This window comes from Corythoichthys intestinalis, chromosome 4 (genome assembly GCF_030265065.1).
Source record: "Corythoichthys intestinalis isolate RoL2023-P3 chromosome 4, ASM3026506v1, whole genome shotgun sequence".
NCBI classification, from domain to species: Eukaryota; Metazoa; Chordata; class Actinopteri; order Syngnathiformes; family Syngnathidae; genus Corythoichthys; species Corythoichthys intestinalis.
This window is the reverse complement of record NC_080398.1, coordinates 31,839,933-31,854,472: the sequence shown is the minus strand read 5'-3', so window position 1 is coordinate 31,854,472 and position 14,540 is coordinate 31,839,933. Positions and strand designations below refer to the sequence as shown.

The following is a 14,540-nucleotide window of genomic DNA, read 5'->3' as shown; positions in this document are numbered from 1 at the left end:
TGGCGTGAAATTCATTCGCTTCGTGCGAATGAAAGATGTCCATTTACGTGCCCTGCTATCCTTTGGCCACTCATACAACTTTTCGTTTGAGTGAGAACAAAACATCGCCACACACCGCCGTGGCATTTTATCGAGAAGCAATACAACAAACAATACTGTTCTATGACGGGCTTCCCTCGCACTTCCCGGTGTGACGTAATTTCCGAAGATTGCCGAAGAAAAGCATTTTCGTTGTCAAGGGCGTTGCTATGGGTTAAACAAAAATCTGGAAGGGTTGCGTTAAAAAAATAATGAAAATATGCTTATAATTGTTTAGCCATTGATATTATTCAAAAACATGGTTGGCCAACCTTAGTTCACATTTCCGTTTTAAAGTGGAAGTTTAGAATTTTTGAGATGCTGGCAGTATGATAACCTTAAGCCAAAATATCACGGTTTCAGGGTCAGTGTTGTGAATAACGGCGTTAGAGTATAACGGCATTACTAAAGGCGTTATTTTTGTCAGTAGTGAGTAATCTAATGAATTGCTTTTCCCATCTTTGCACCGCCGTTACCGTTACTGAGGATGTGAAGGCGTGCGTTACAACAATTTGGTTGAATGACGAGAGATTTCTGAGCGTCCCGAAGAGAGCAGAGCGGGAGAGCGGATGAGGGGGAAGAAGGTCGTGACGGTGTTGCAAACGCGATGCTAGGTGGCTCGGAGCGTTAGCATAGCATTCGTGTTCTCGCCAGCATTAGCGTTTAGCGTGGCGAGCGCCATCTTGAACTGAAGGAAAAGAGTGGAGTTATCCTTGTTACAGGTTGTTTTATTCTTATAACGAACAGGAGATGATGGCACAGAATTCGGGAATAAAAAAGAACTAAGAATTAATACTCAAAGACAAACAAATAAAGACAAGACAAATTGGTACCAGTTGACAAAGAAAAGTGCTTCCCGCCTTCCCGTGCATAGCCCTTTTCTTCCTTCCTAACTTGGGGGCAGGGTTGACTTGCTTGGAATGTACAACCCCCTTGCCCTGATCAAATTACATATGCTGGTAAGAAGACAAAAGGGTCCAGTGTGAATATGTTAGAAAAATGGCCCTCACGTGTGATTATTGTGAATAACCCTAACCCTTGGGCAACTTTTTTTTTCCACATACAGTTCGTGGCGTTCAGCTCGGTACAATTAATTGTAAAGATTGGACTGTTTTCCTGTTCAGTATGCATTATCATCACCAAGTCGGTGTTGTCCTTGTAGATGCTACAATATAATAATATTTTGTTTTTGATTACCAAAAATAGTCACTTGCCCTAAACACTTTTCTTAAATGACGTATCCATAAACCTTGTGTGATTTTTCTGAAAATCAAAAAAATTAGAGCAAAGATAGAAGAGGGAAGCGATTTAGAGCCTCACCTGCATACTGAAAAATATATATCAGAAAACACAGACAAGGCTGAAAAAGCAGTTTCTGCTCTTGCACCCCTTTTTTAATAATAACGTGTACAGTAGAACATGAAAAGTAACGTCAGTTACTTTGCCGAGTAACTAATTACTCTTACGTTGAGGTAACTGAGTTGCTAACTCAATTACTTTTGGGAGAAGTATTTTGTAACTGTAACTAATTACTTTTTAAAAGTAAAATTAAGAGCACTGAGCACTATGGGTTAAAAAAAAAAAAAATCCATTGAACAGGATTTTTATTTTTCTAAACATTGGAAATATCTTTGAACGAAGTGGTAACATAAGCATGATGTTATGTTAAAATTAAAAAACAAAAAATAACAAATATTCTCAATAAAATTAAAATTAATGGTTTTCCTTTAGGTGAGCCTAAATTTACAGCCACAGGTCAACATTATTATCTTCAGGAAAAAAAAAAAAAATTCCATAAAAAGCACATGTGTATGACTCGTATCATATTTACATTATACACACTCTCTCTTTCTCAACACAGACAGTTGCCAGACAGAATAAAAACACCACGTTTTACCATCGCTAGACACACTAAACACGCTGGAGTTAACTCTCGTAACTGGTGGGAAACGTTGATAACAGTGTTTATTAACCTTTAATTTTCTATAAATGCGAAATCATATTGGAGGTTTTACCTCCACTGCAGCCATCCTCCGCAAACATGTTTTACATGTCGGTTGGCCCTCCTCCTCAAAGCCGCGGCCGTCTAACTTTTCTGTAGCTGAAGTATTCCCATACCAGCGATTTCGTTTTCTTCGATGGGGGGAAAAAAAATTTCACCTCCTCCAGCCATCGTGTCGCACAGCTGACTCACTGACACTGAGCAACTACCGATGGGAGAGGGTTGAGCCTTGCAACTGCAAGCGATGGATTTCTCCCTGCATTTTTGGGACATAAAAATGGACTAATACCTTCTAATACCTTAAGACCGAAAAGTTTTGTGGTATTGAAACCGTGACGTTTTCATACCACATTTCATTCTGTAGGACTACATTTTTAGATGCGTAATGCGACCACAATAGAGAGGAGTGCTTCGGCCACTTGTGCTCATGCTGCATTCGAGGAAGGTGGGAAGTCAGGCTTATCCCACTCGGATGGTACCAGCTGCGACCTCAAAGCGTTCCTAGCAAATGTAAACAGCAAGATGGTTGATCGCGACAAGTTGTTTTTTATTTTGCCAATCAAAGGACATTTTGACCTCCAGCAAACCTGCCAAACGACGGCTAAGCTAAATATCACACACTGTAAACTGCCTTCTTTACTTTTACTATTGATGGTCTGCTTTTCGACGGGCAGTGCCATTTTGTCGAGTGACGTCAGATTGAAGCGAGTCCTGAAGACAGGGTACCATTTTTTTCCGACTCCCCGAGTAGGGCCTCAAGGTTCGAGTGGCGTTCCAATGATAATTTTCCTGGTCCGGGGTTGGAAAACTCCGACTTCCCACCTTCCTCGAATGCAGCATCAGTCTACTGAGTTTTGAATGAAGAATGGCAACATGGTGAAATGTACTTTTAGAAGCTGTGGAAACAGACAGAAGAAATGGGCAAATGGAAGTTTCTTCAAATTCACGATGAAGAATGAGGAACAATATAAACTGTGGCAGGGGCTACATCATGAACTGGTTGTCAGTCCGCGCAGGACTTTTCTCATAAAATGACCAGCAAAGCAATACCTACCACTAGGGTTGTTCCGATCATGTTTTTTTGCTCCCGATCCGATCCCGATCGTTTTAGTTTGAGTATCTGCCGATCCCGATATTTCCCGAATCGATTGCTTTTTTTTTTTGCTCCCGATTCAATTCCAATCATTCCCGATAATTTTTTCCCGATCAAATACATTTTGGCAATGCATTAAGAAAAAAATGAATAAAACTTGGACGAATATATACATTCAACATACAGTACATAAGCACTGTATTTGTTTATTATGACAATAAATCCTCATGATGGCATTTACATTATTAACATTCTTTCTGTGAGAGGGATCCACGGCTAGAAAGACTTGTAATTCTTAAAGGATAAATGTGACTTTGTATATTGTGACTAAATATTGCCATCTAGTGTATTTGTGGAGCTTTCAGTAAAAGATACTACAGCCATTTAACTTCTGCCCAAATGCATGATGGGAAGGGCAACCATGACTGTGCGTAGTGGCACCAATTGATATATCTTCTCTGCGTTGGGAAAGAACATAGGGTGTTAAGAAAATGATCAACTACTACCTTTCTTCCCCACATTGCCTCCCACGTTATTTTTAATTGGTGAGAGAGGTATTGTAAGGCTTTATCCACATTAAGAAAATGGCTCCAAAGGCTGTCAAAATTCTCTCTACTCATTATACGCTGCCGTTTCACGCTATCTATAGGTAAAACAGCGTCTTTATAGATTGAACGCGACAGTGCGAGAGTGGGTCATGCAGCGCATGCGTTAACGTGATTAATTAAAAAAAAATTACCCCCGTTAACGCAATAAATTTGATAGCCCTACTTTAAGCCAAAACTACTCTGGATGAGTGTAAGACATTTTGTCTGTAACGTTAAATACAATTAGAAAACGATTTAAATTAAAAAAATAAATTAAAAAAAGGCATGTCCGATATTTTTTTGCCGATTCCGATACTTTGAAAATGACGTGATAGGACCCGATCGATCATCTTTACCTACCACTCCATTCCCCAAATTCTGACTACCACATCGGCTGCCATTGACAGCGATAGCCGTCCAATTCATTCGAACTGGGATCACTGTTCAATCCGATCCATTTGGAGAGGCAACGAACGAGTTAAGTACAAACAGTTTAGGACTCTGGCGGGCCACCGAGATGCGTCCCCCCTCTCCTTTCCCCCTTCCAAGTAAACCCAGCGGAACACATTCGGATCCCCGGCGACTCCTGGGTGCCCACTCATCACTCTGCGCCGCGTTTGAAGATTACGGCGCTCAGAGCCATCCTCGGCGGGCACCCGGGCGGCTTAGAGGTCCGCAATCCGTAATCCCTTCCCCTTCACGGGGAATTCTCCACGCGCTGAAATACGGCGGCCCTCTCACGCTCGGCGGGAACTATCGGCGCCCCCGGCCCAGATAGATGGACGACGTGTCGCCGTCAATGCGGGAGGAAAGTGGTGGCCGTTAAATTTCAAAGTCACTTCCGCACGCCTCAGCAATCCCGTTGACCGTATGAGGGTCTCGCTTACACGCCGCCGCCGCTGTTTGAGATGATGGAGCGAGGAAAAAGATGGAGTCTTGTCCTTAAAAGCGTAGACGGGAAGTCAAATATTAGACTAGTAATGCACAACGGGGAAGTCAAATATTAGACTAGTAATGCACGATGCCATCGTTGCCCAATAAAATCAATAGGAGGAATTAACCACATTGGCATCATAATTCACAATATTGATGTAAAATAAGTACTAAATACCGTTTTTTTTGCTTTTAACCAAGAATTGGGACTGTTTTACCTTCATATCTATATAGAATTCAGGGATTTAAGCATTTATTCACAAGAATTTTCAACTTAAAAAGCTCTTTGTAGTGATAAGGCGGCGCCACAGTGGCTTAAAGACTAGCAGCACCTTCAACATATTTACGTAAAATAAATGCTAACTGCCCGTTTTTTTGCTTTTAACCAAGAATCGTGGCTGTTTTACATCCATATCTATAAAGAATTCAGGGATTTAAGCATTTTTTCACAAGAATTTTCAACGTAAAAAGCACTATATCTGTGTTTCCACTCGCAAAGCTTTGACGGGGATAGGCTCCCTATTAATTGGCAACGTTCCCCGTCAATATATTATGAAGTCTATGGCAGAATATAGTAGATAAACCACTGGTGAAGCCCAAACTAGTGGGGTAAGAGTAGCCTTTGTTTTTCACAAATCTACTCAAGTAGAAGTAAAAAGTATGGTGTGAGAATTCTCCTCTTAAAAGTACATTTTTCTAAAAAAAAATTACTCAAGTAAATGTAACGTTTTACTAACCACCTATGGACACTGCTTAACTCATTGTCTGCCGATAGCAGAAAAATGTATTCAAGTAAAAGTACAAAGTACTTGCTTTAAAATGTTCTTTACAAGTAAAAGGTAAAAGTATTTTCTCCCGACGCAAAAAAAAAAAAAAAAATCTATATATATATATTTATATGTGTAATTATATACAGTGGGGCAAATGAGTATTTAGTCAACCACGTTCTCCCTCTTGAAAATATTAGAGAGGCCTGTAATTGTCAACATGGGTAAACCTCAACCATGAGAGACAGAATGTGGGAAAAAAAAAACAGAAAATCACATTGTTTGATTTTTAAAGAATTTATTTGCAAATCGTGGTGGAAAATAAGTATTAGGTCAATACCAAAAGTTCATCTCAATACTTTGTTATGTACCCTTTGTTGTCAATAACGGAGGCCAAAGGTTTTCTGAAACTCTTCACAAGCTTTTCACACACTGTTGCTGGTATTTTGGCCCATTCCTCCATGCAGATCTCCTCTAGAGCAGTGACATTTTGGGGCTGTCGTTGGGCAACACAGACTTTCAATTTCCTCCCCAGATTTTCTATGGGGTTGAGATCTGGAGACTGGCTAGGCCACTCCAGGACCTTGAAATGCTTCTTACGAAGCCACTCCTTTGTTGCCCTGGCTGTGTGTTTGGGATCATTGTCATGCTGAAAGACCCAGCCACGTCTCATCTTCAATGCCCTTACTGATAGAAGGAGATTTTAACTCAAAATCTCTCGATACATGGCCCCATTCATTCTTTCCTTTACACGGATCAGTCGTCCTGGTCCCTTTGCAGAAAAACAGCCCCAAAGCATGATGTTTCTACCCCGATGCGTCACAGTGGGTATGGTGTTCTTCGGATGCAATTCAGTATTCTTTCTCCTCCAAACACGAGAACCTGTGTTTCTACCAAAAAGTTTTTTGGTTTCATCTGACCATAACACATTCTCCCAGTCCTCTTCTGGATCATCCAAATGCTCTCTAGCAAACTGCAGACGGGCCTGGACGTGTCCTGGCTTCTGCAGGGGGACACGTTTGGCAGTGCAGGATTTGAGTCCCTGGCGGCGCATTGTGTTACTGATAGTAGCCTTTGTTACTGTGGTCCCAGCTCTCTGTAGGTCATTCACTAGGTCCCCCCGTGTGGTTCTGGGATTTTTGCTCACCGTTCTTGTTATCATTTTGACGCCACGGGGTGAGATCTTATATGGAGCCTCAAATCGAGGGAGCTTATCAGTGGTCTTGTATGTCTTCCATTTTCTAATAATTTCTCCCACAGTTGATTTCTTTACACCAAGCGTTTTACCTATTGCAGATTCAGTCGTCACAGTCTGGTGCAGGTCTACAATTTTGTCTCTGGTATCCCTCGACAGTTCTTTGGTCTTGGCCATAGTGGAGTTTGGAGTGTGACTGACTGAGGTTGTGGACAGGTGTCTTTTATACCGATAATGAGTTAAAACAGGTGCCATTAATACAGGTAACGAGTGGATCCTCATTAGACCTCATTAGAAGAAGTTAGACCTGTTTGACAGCCAGAAATCTTGCTTGTTTTTAGGTGACCAAATACTTATTTTCCACTCTAATTTGGAAAGTCTTTAAAAATCAATCAATGTGATTTTCTGTTTTTTTCCCAACATTCTGTCTCTCATGCTTGAGGTTTACCCTTGTTGACAATTACAGGCCTCTCTAATCTGTTCAAGTATGAGAACTTGCACAATTGGTGGTTGACGAAATACTTAATTTGCCCCACTGTACATAGAGATCTGAATCGATATTCAAAGAAAGAGCCAGAAAATTGTCTGCTCAGTTTTATTTAAAACTTTATAGAATGGATAAAAACAGGCAAAATATTTGACAGCACTGTAAACAGAAACGAAACAAGCTCAAAAACTCCCAAATTTAGCTTAATGGCGGATTGCAAGCAACTATCAGGTGCATACCACCACCTACTGTACAAGAGTGTGGTGGTTTTTATTGGTTATTATCTTGTTCACTCACTTTATCTTGCTTGCACTCGCTGCCATCTAGTGCTCAGTTACGGTATAGTTGCACAGTGCTCATCGATTGCACCAGAGGCATGAAAATGAAACTATCTATTGATTATGAGGGGGAAAAAAACAAAAGTAACATGTAACGCAGGTGACAATTTGAAAAGTAGTGGAGTAAAAGTAAAGATACATGCTTAAAAATGTAGTGAAGTAAAAGTACCACTTCGTATTTGTACTCAAGTAAAGTACAGGTACACAAAAATGTATAGTAATAAAGTACTTTGTTACATTCCACGACTGGCCATTAACAGCACTCGACGTCCAATCTATTTGAAGCGGAAAAGTTGACAGCAAATGAATGAACAGCCATTCGCTGCCAGCCTCACGCTTCAAATAGATTGAACGTCTACTAGTGACAAACTCATTTCAATGGCGTACCACAAGCAACACGTCACTTTTGCTCATTAATATTTATGATAGCAATTGCGGCTAGGCGGGTCAACCTCCTGTTTGTCCCTAATAGTAAATGAATGGAAATAGTTTTCGAACAAGATGTTTACTGAGCTAAACTTACCAATTCTGTCCGAAAATGATGACCCTGGTGCCAAAATCACTGGTAAAGATGTGGAACAACATACAAATGTTCAGTTAAAGAGATGGTTTGAGTGTCGAGGGCTGAAAAAGACGAGTCGACCTGATCCAGAGTTGGCTTTTTTTATCGACACCTTTTTCTTGTGTGCATTGTCTTACGCCACCGACAATGACATTTTCCTGTTTCAACAATCTATCCTTTACCACCATATGCCGTGACTTTCATATATATTATATAATCTGGTTGTTTTACGTCCCTGACCATTCTTGGGGGCAATTTACCTTGCTGTTTTTGTTTGGCGATCGCAAATGCTACTCAGTGACAACGAAAACTTCACATTTTTTCATTAATAACAAATCTTGAGTTTATTCTATAATTTATTTACACGTCCCCCTTACTAAAGTTTTTTTTTTTTTTTTTTTTTTACAACAGAAAAGGTAACAGCGGCATTCAGATACCATTAAAAAAATTTCAGGTCATTCATTGTCAGACAGAAGCAGCACGGCAAAATGCCACGCTAAAAAATTGGTAAAAATATCAAAATAGCTTACCTCTTTGCTCTCTGAAGGAAATGTTTCCTGCATATGAAATGTGACTGGCTTCACCTTGCTGGCGTTAAACTGGTCTCTTGGACATCCGCGCAAGTTGATCCATTCTTCACATTTTTTCCTCCTAGTTTTTGGTTTCGGGAAACGTATGAAGAAAACATCCTTCATATGTCGTAACGTCTAGAGTCATTTCCACAAGTCCCATAGCAGCAGTGTTTGATCGGCATGTTCTTTTTTGAAAGATTACCAAAGAAAACAAGCAGAAATAACATGGTTTGTGTGTGAGGGCGTGTCGATAATGTCCCACTTCCGTGTTACGATGGCGATAGCATTCGTGCAGTACGCTATTCACTGCAGAAGAATGAAAATACCAGTCTTCGCCCCAACCAAAATGGCCTCAGGGCGACATTACCATCAAAGTCAATGCATTGACATTAAGTCGGAACTAGCTTGTTTGTCTTTTAACTCATTCACTCCCAGCCATTTTCACCGGAGCAAGGCCCTTCGCCCCCGGCCGTTTTACTGGATTTTGCCTGATTTGGCAAGTCCCACAGAAAATTCAGTTCTATTGCTATATAAACATGGAACCCACCAAAAGAAAGATTAGACTCTCTTCTTTCAGCAGAAAAAAAAGTTAGTTCATATCTTTTTCCATTCTTTAGAAATCAGCATTAGAAAATAGCTTCGTTTGAGCAATTTTCCAATTTCTGATGAAATCAACGGAGAAATTTAGCTTTTTGTGAAAGCATACATTTCAAACATACCTGACTTATACAGAGCTGTTTTTTGCTTTAGTTACATCCCAAACATCTGAATAATGTTTTGCTTTTACAAAATAAGATAAACAAAAAGACAAATTGAGCTTTTGATCTCAAAGTAACAATTTATTTAGACATAACTAACTGAAAGATGACTCTGTTCTGGCCGCGACAGCCGGTTAAACTTTTCCCTCATCGCCGTCTGTCTCATAAAAATGAATTTTTTTGAGTCACAGCGGGCGCTGCTCGCAAGCAGCATGAACTCAAAGGCATCGTCCGCTGCACTAGTGGTCCCGGTTGTTCTGCTCGGTCGTCCAGCGCCTGGCATCCCGGGCATTCTACCAGTTATTTTGCTCTGTCGTCCACCACCTGGCATCCATTCAGTCGTCTTCCGCCGGTGCCTGGCCGTGCGGCTTGGCCGTTCGTTGCCGTTGAATCGGGTTGCGAGTCTTACGAAATGTGTTACTGCCCTCCAGTGGCCAGTTTTATTGCTTTAAAATTGATTTTCAGCTTTGTGCTTTGGAGCTAAATTGAATCACAACCCAGAGATGTCTTTTTTGAAAAAATATGGTAAAAGACGTATAAATACGTCTTTGGGACACTGAAACAATTAAAAATAGAACGTATTTATACGTTTTTGGGAGCAAATGAGTTGATAATTATTTTATCAATGTCAAAGTATGTTACGAACTGAAAAATTCCAAGCATTTTCACATAATCAATCTCACATTTTTTAACACTGAAACAGGACAGGCTGTTTGGCATGCGTGGTAGCACGGCGTGTCATGGCGCCGGCCCGATCCAGCTCCGCTCAAGGTCGTTGGTCTGTGCATTTTTTACAAGCCGACAAAAAAGAAAAAAACAAAAACCACGACATCATCCTTCTCTCGGTTGTCAGCTAGCGAGTCGTCCGTCTTTGTCAGTTCTGCTCACCTTCATTCCTTTGCTCCTGACTCTTCAAAACATTCGCTCCTTTTGTTACCACTGACCGTGGTAGACGTCCAATGTAGTGTAGCACCGATAGGTATCGGTACAGATACGTCACTGAAATGACATTTTAAAATCATGTTCAAATGTGAAATTTATTCCATAAAAACGAGAAATGTATTGGTTTACAACATGAAACTTAGAAATTAGTTTCTGAACGTTCATTCGCTGCCGCCTTCTCATTTCAAATGGATTGGACGTCTAGTTGTGCTGAACTCAAATTTAAGGTCACATTAGAAAGACGATTGGACGCCATACAAAATATTAAATTTGGATCTCACTGCACCACTACTTAATTCGCTTATGTTATGTAACATTTTTGTATTTGAAGTACATTTTTTGTTCAATTTTCATACTACTTTCTCTCGGCGACAAAACTTTTGTCTTGCCAAAATTTGACCTTTATGTCTTCATTAAATGATAAATGTTTTTTCAGTGAAACAAATATATTTTTGTACATTCAACATAATTTGGGAGGGACTTGGCTTTCATATGAGCCATTTCTGAAACCAATTGAATAATTAAAAGTCAGGTTATTAGCAATTGTTTCTACAAAATGGATAAGCGACAAGACTTTTGTAAGGGACCAGGTTGTTCAATCATGTGGTGTCTTTAAAGCACCATAAACAATGAAGCATTTGATATAGAGAGCTGCCCTCAACATAACTCGAAAGTGCAGATTTTAACCTTTCTCCCAGTTTTTCTTTGGCACCGATTGACCATGGAAAACAGGTGATATGATCCTTTTAATTTCAAAATAGTAATTATGAAGGAACTCTTCACTATTCAAACTCTGAACTGTTTTCTCCACTAGAGGGCAGTCACGCTCTTTGAACGAATAATGTTTCATTTATGTAATTGTATTTTTTCTCCTGTCGGAAATCAATGATTTTTAATTTTTTAAATTTTTGTATTTCTTTGGCTTCATGTGGTTATGCACTGGGTTATAGTACAGTATCTTTATAACAACAGTTCATATAGATAACTTTGTGCTCAGAAAAAAATACCATTGTTTAAAAAAAAAAAAATCCAGCAAAAATATAAGCAGTTACTCACAATGTTACTCATTACTTGAGTATTCTTTTCACAATACTGTTGAACTTGAGTAAAATTTTTGAACAACTACTTTTACTTTTACTTGAGTAATATTATTTTGAAGTAACGCTACTCTTACTTGAGTGCAATTTTTGGCTACTCTACCCATTTACGGCTAAAACAATAACAATAAAACATTAAAATTACAACATGAAAGTGATTTAGTGAAACATCACACATTAAAATCTGACATTTATCATAAAAATGTGAAATGAATCGGTTTATACTATTAAATTGCTGCCCTCCCTCTCAGCCAAAATGGCTCGGACGTCTATTGCCGTCAATGGCAGACTATGATTTCCACATCTTGAACTATTATCAAATGACTTATTTGAAGTTCTTTCAACATTACTGTTAGCTAGAAAACAAGATTAACATTCACTTCTTAAATGATCACTGAAATCCTCCATAATCCTTAAATATTAGCATCAATCATGAAGTGGGAACGTTACATACATACAACATGACACCTGCTAAACGTGATGGGTCACATACATAAATCAAAATCCATGTTTATGTTTTTAAAATGGGGAGTTTGATGCACGTTGTGACCACGCACACAAGCGCGCATTACAATGACGGTTATGCTGTGTCAGCTGAGAGGGGGATTAGCGTTAGCTTAGCGTCGACAGCACACAAATAGCCGGCGGGCGGACGAGTCGACAGCGCGCGTATCAAAACGCTTTGGAACGCAACGTTTGAAATGTCAGCGCTACAAATTTATTTACACTTGTTTTTAAGCCTCACGGCGCCATGCTAATGCTGTTACCGACTCGGAGTTAGCTTTCATACGTCACGCCTCAAAATAAAGTTATTCGGTTTAATGGTTCGTTAAGCGGTGCTAAATTTGGAGTTTTTTTTTTCCCAGTTGCGGGCAAAGGTGGACAGAGTTTGGTGTCAAAATTGGACGCACGAAACACTCTCTACTGGACCAGTGCTCGAATTTGACAGAAAGTCAACCATTTTGGGAGCATTGGGTTGATGTGTTAACCTTAACAGGACGTGTAAGAATGTCTGCGGGTCAGATATCAAACAGGAAGTCAGCCATTTTGTTTTAAAGCAGACATTAAAGAAGGTTTTTAACCTTTTTAAAAAGTTTGGAAACAAAAACAAATTAGCCCCAAACACCATTTTGACTGAGCAACATGAAATCTTGTGGCCACGTCAATTATGACATTGCGGGAAATTCTCAGGTCTCAAAGATCAATGTCCAAATTTGAACAGAAAGTCCACCATTTTAAAATTACACTGTTTGTACTTAATTACCTGTATTTGCCCGAATATAAGACGGTGTTTTTTGCATAGAAATAAGACCGTAAAAGAGGGGGTCGTTTTATATTCGCCGTCTAGACATTATACCCATTCACGATGCTAGATGGCGCCAGATATCATTGAAGCGATGTTCTGTCATGACAGAGCTCAGCTACTCTTAAGTTTAACCAGTTTGCATTATTTTATTGCAATGTTTTTCCTTATTCAGATTTGTTTCAAGACTACATTTACAGTTAGACTTCACTTTGATGGTTAATGCTGTTATTGCAATTTTGTTGTTTTATCACAATAGATTGGTTTGTTTACATTTCAAGAACCAGAAGCCATTCATTTACGAATGTGATTGCACTTTAGTTTACATATTTAAATGTTCAGATATTAAGATTTGAATGAGGCAAAATAACATGCTTTTTCTCTCATATATATTGTTGTAATCATTTGTTTCGGATGTATTGTAATTATTTTCGATATAAAAATTAATTTGGTGTTCAAAAAGTCTTTTTTCAAACTTGAGTCTTGAAACTGAGGGGGTCGTCATATAATCAGGGCCGTCTTATATTTGGGCCAATACGGTAGATGGTAAGAAAACAAGTCAGCCATGGATACCAGTTTGTCCATTAAACACAAAACTGGATGGACGTGTTCAAATAAAGAAGATGCACAAAAAGGTCTGAAAGACCCAGGTACGACTAATGAACAGGAAGTCACCCATTTTGGTTTTAAGCAGCCAATTTGGCCAAATTTCAGGGTTTGTACCGTAACAGAATGTTCGGGGAAAAAAAAAAAAAAAAAAAAAAAAATCACCTGAACAGAATTTCAGAATTTTCAGTGATTAACACAACTTTATGGACGACTGCGTCCCGGATCCGGCCTCAGCTTGCCAGATCCACATAGCCATCACACCCGCTTAACGTCAGTGCACCAGATGCAGCTGGGATCAGTACTATGACAGTCCAAATGATAGGTTACGCACTGTTGCGGGGCGGACCGTGCAGACTGGACGCGCTCGAACTCCCGCTTAACGTCAGCGCACCCTGAAAGGCAACCAAACAGAAGAGCACGCAGGAGTCGCGACACATCAGCGGACGGCAAATTTGTATGATAAGTGCTCTATTCAAAGTCATAAGCGCGTTTTGATGTCACTGCTTGACTGCTAAACAAGCTATTCAACTGAGCGTTAATAAAATGGCTGGTGTATTCAAGTGATCTGCCATGTCTGCAAATTAAGAAATTCAAAATTTGTTACATAACAACATATGGAGGGAGAAAGCTTACTCTGTGTTGCTGTAAATGTTTCAATGTTTGAATACTATTATTGAAACTGACCCCCTCCTCGTGTGTGTGTGTATTTGTGTTACTTTGCCTTAATTGTCATCTTGATTGCACAGATGGGTGATCCTGGGACCAGGTGCCGCTGATCATCGTCAGCAACTTACTTGAACCGGTCCTTGGCCTCACATCATCGCCAGATCAACAACTCACCTACAGGTATGTGACTTTCAGCTAACAAAGAATCTTGTAATCCTGATACTGAGCTCATTTTTGTGTTTCCCTACTAGATCCTGTATGTTCTGCTTGCCTGGCAAAACGCCTACTTACCCGTTCACCTGTTCTATCACCAAATTGCCCACCGGGTTCTTTGGACACTATCGATCACTCCCTCTCATCGTCAATTAATTAGGTCCCCCGTTACCCCAGAACCTTAACAAATAGAATATGTTGTTTACAGTCTAAAAATGGGTCATCTTTAATGCGGAGTTACTTGTTCCAACTAAAATATTTTGTGAAAAAACAATGTTCTATTATGTTGTTGTGTGTTGCATCATTAATAAATAGCATGAAAAAGAAGTGCTGTCATG

The 14,540-nt window shown here is 39.7% G+C and overlaps 1 long non-coding RNA gene across 1 annotated transcript; it reads right to left on the bottom strand.

The window, feature by feature from the left end:
* Nucleotides 1-10,032: 10,032 nt before the first annotated feature.
* Nucleotides 10,033-13,986, bottom strand: LOC130914198 (uncharacterized). The gene is made up of 4 exons (XR_009062854.1): nucleotides 13,957-13,986; nucleotides 13,655-13,715; nucleotides 10,261-10,371; nucleotides 10,033-10,152 (listed from the first exon to the last, which is right to left on the bottom strand). It is a non-coding gene; the product is annotated as an uncharacterized LOC130914198 (long non-coding RNA).
* Between the last annotated feature and the right edge of the window lie 554 nt (nucleotides 13,987-14,540).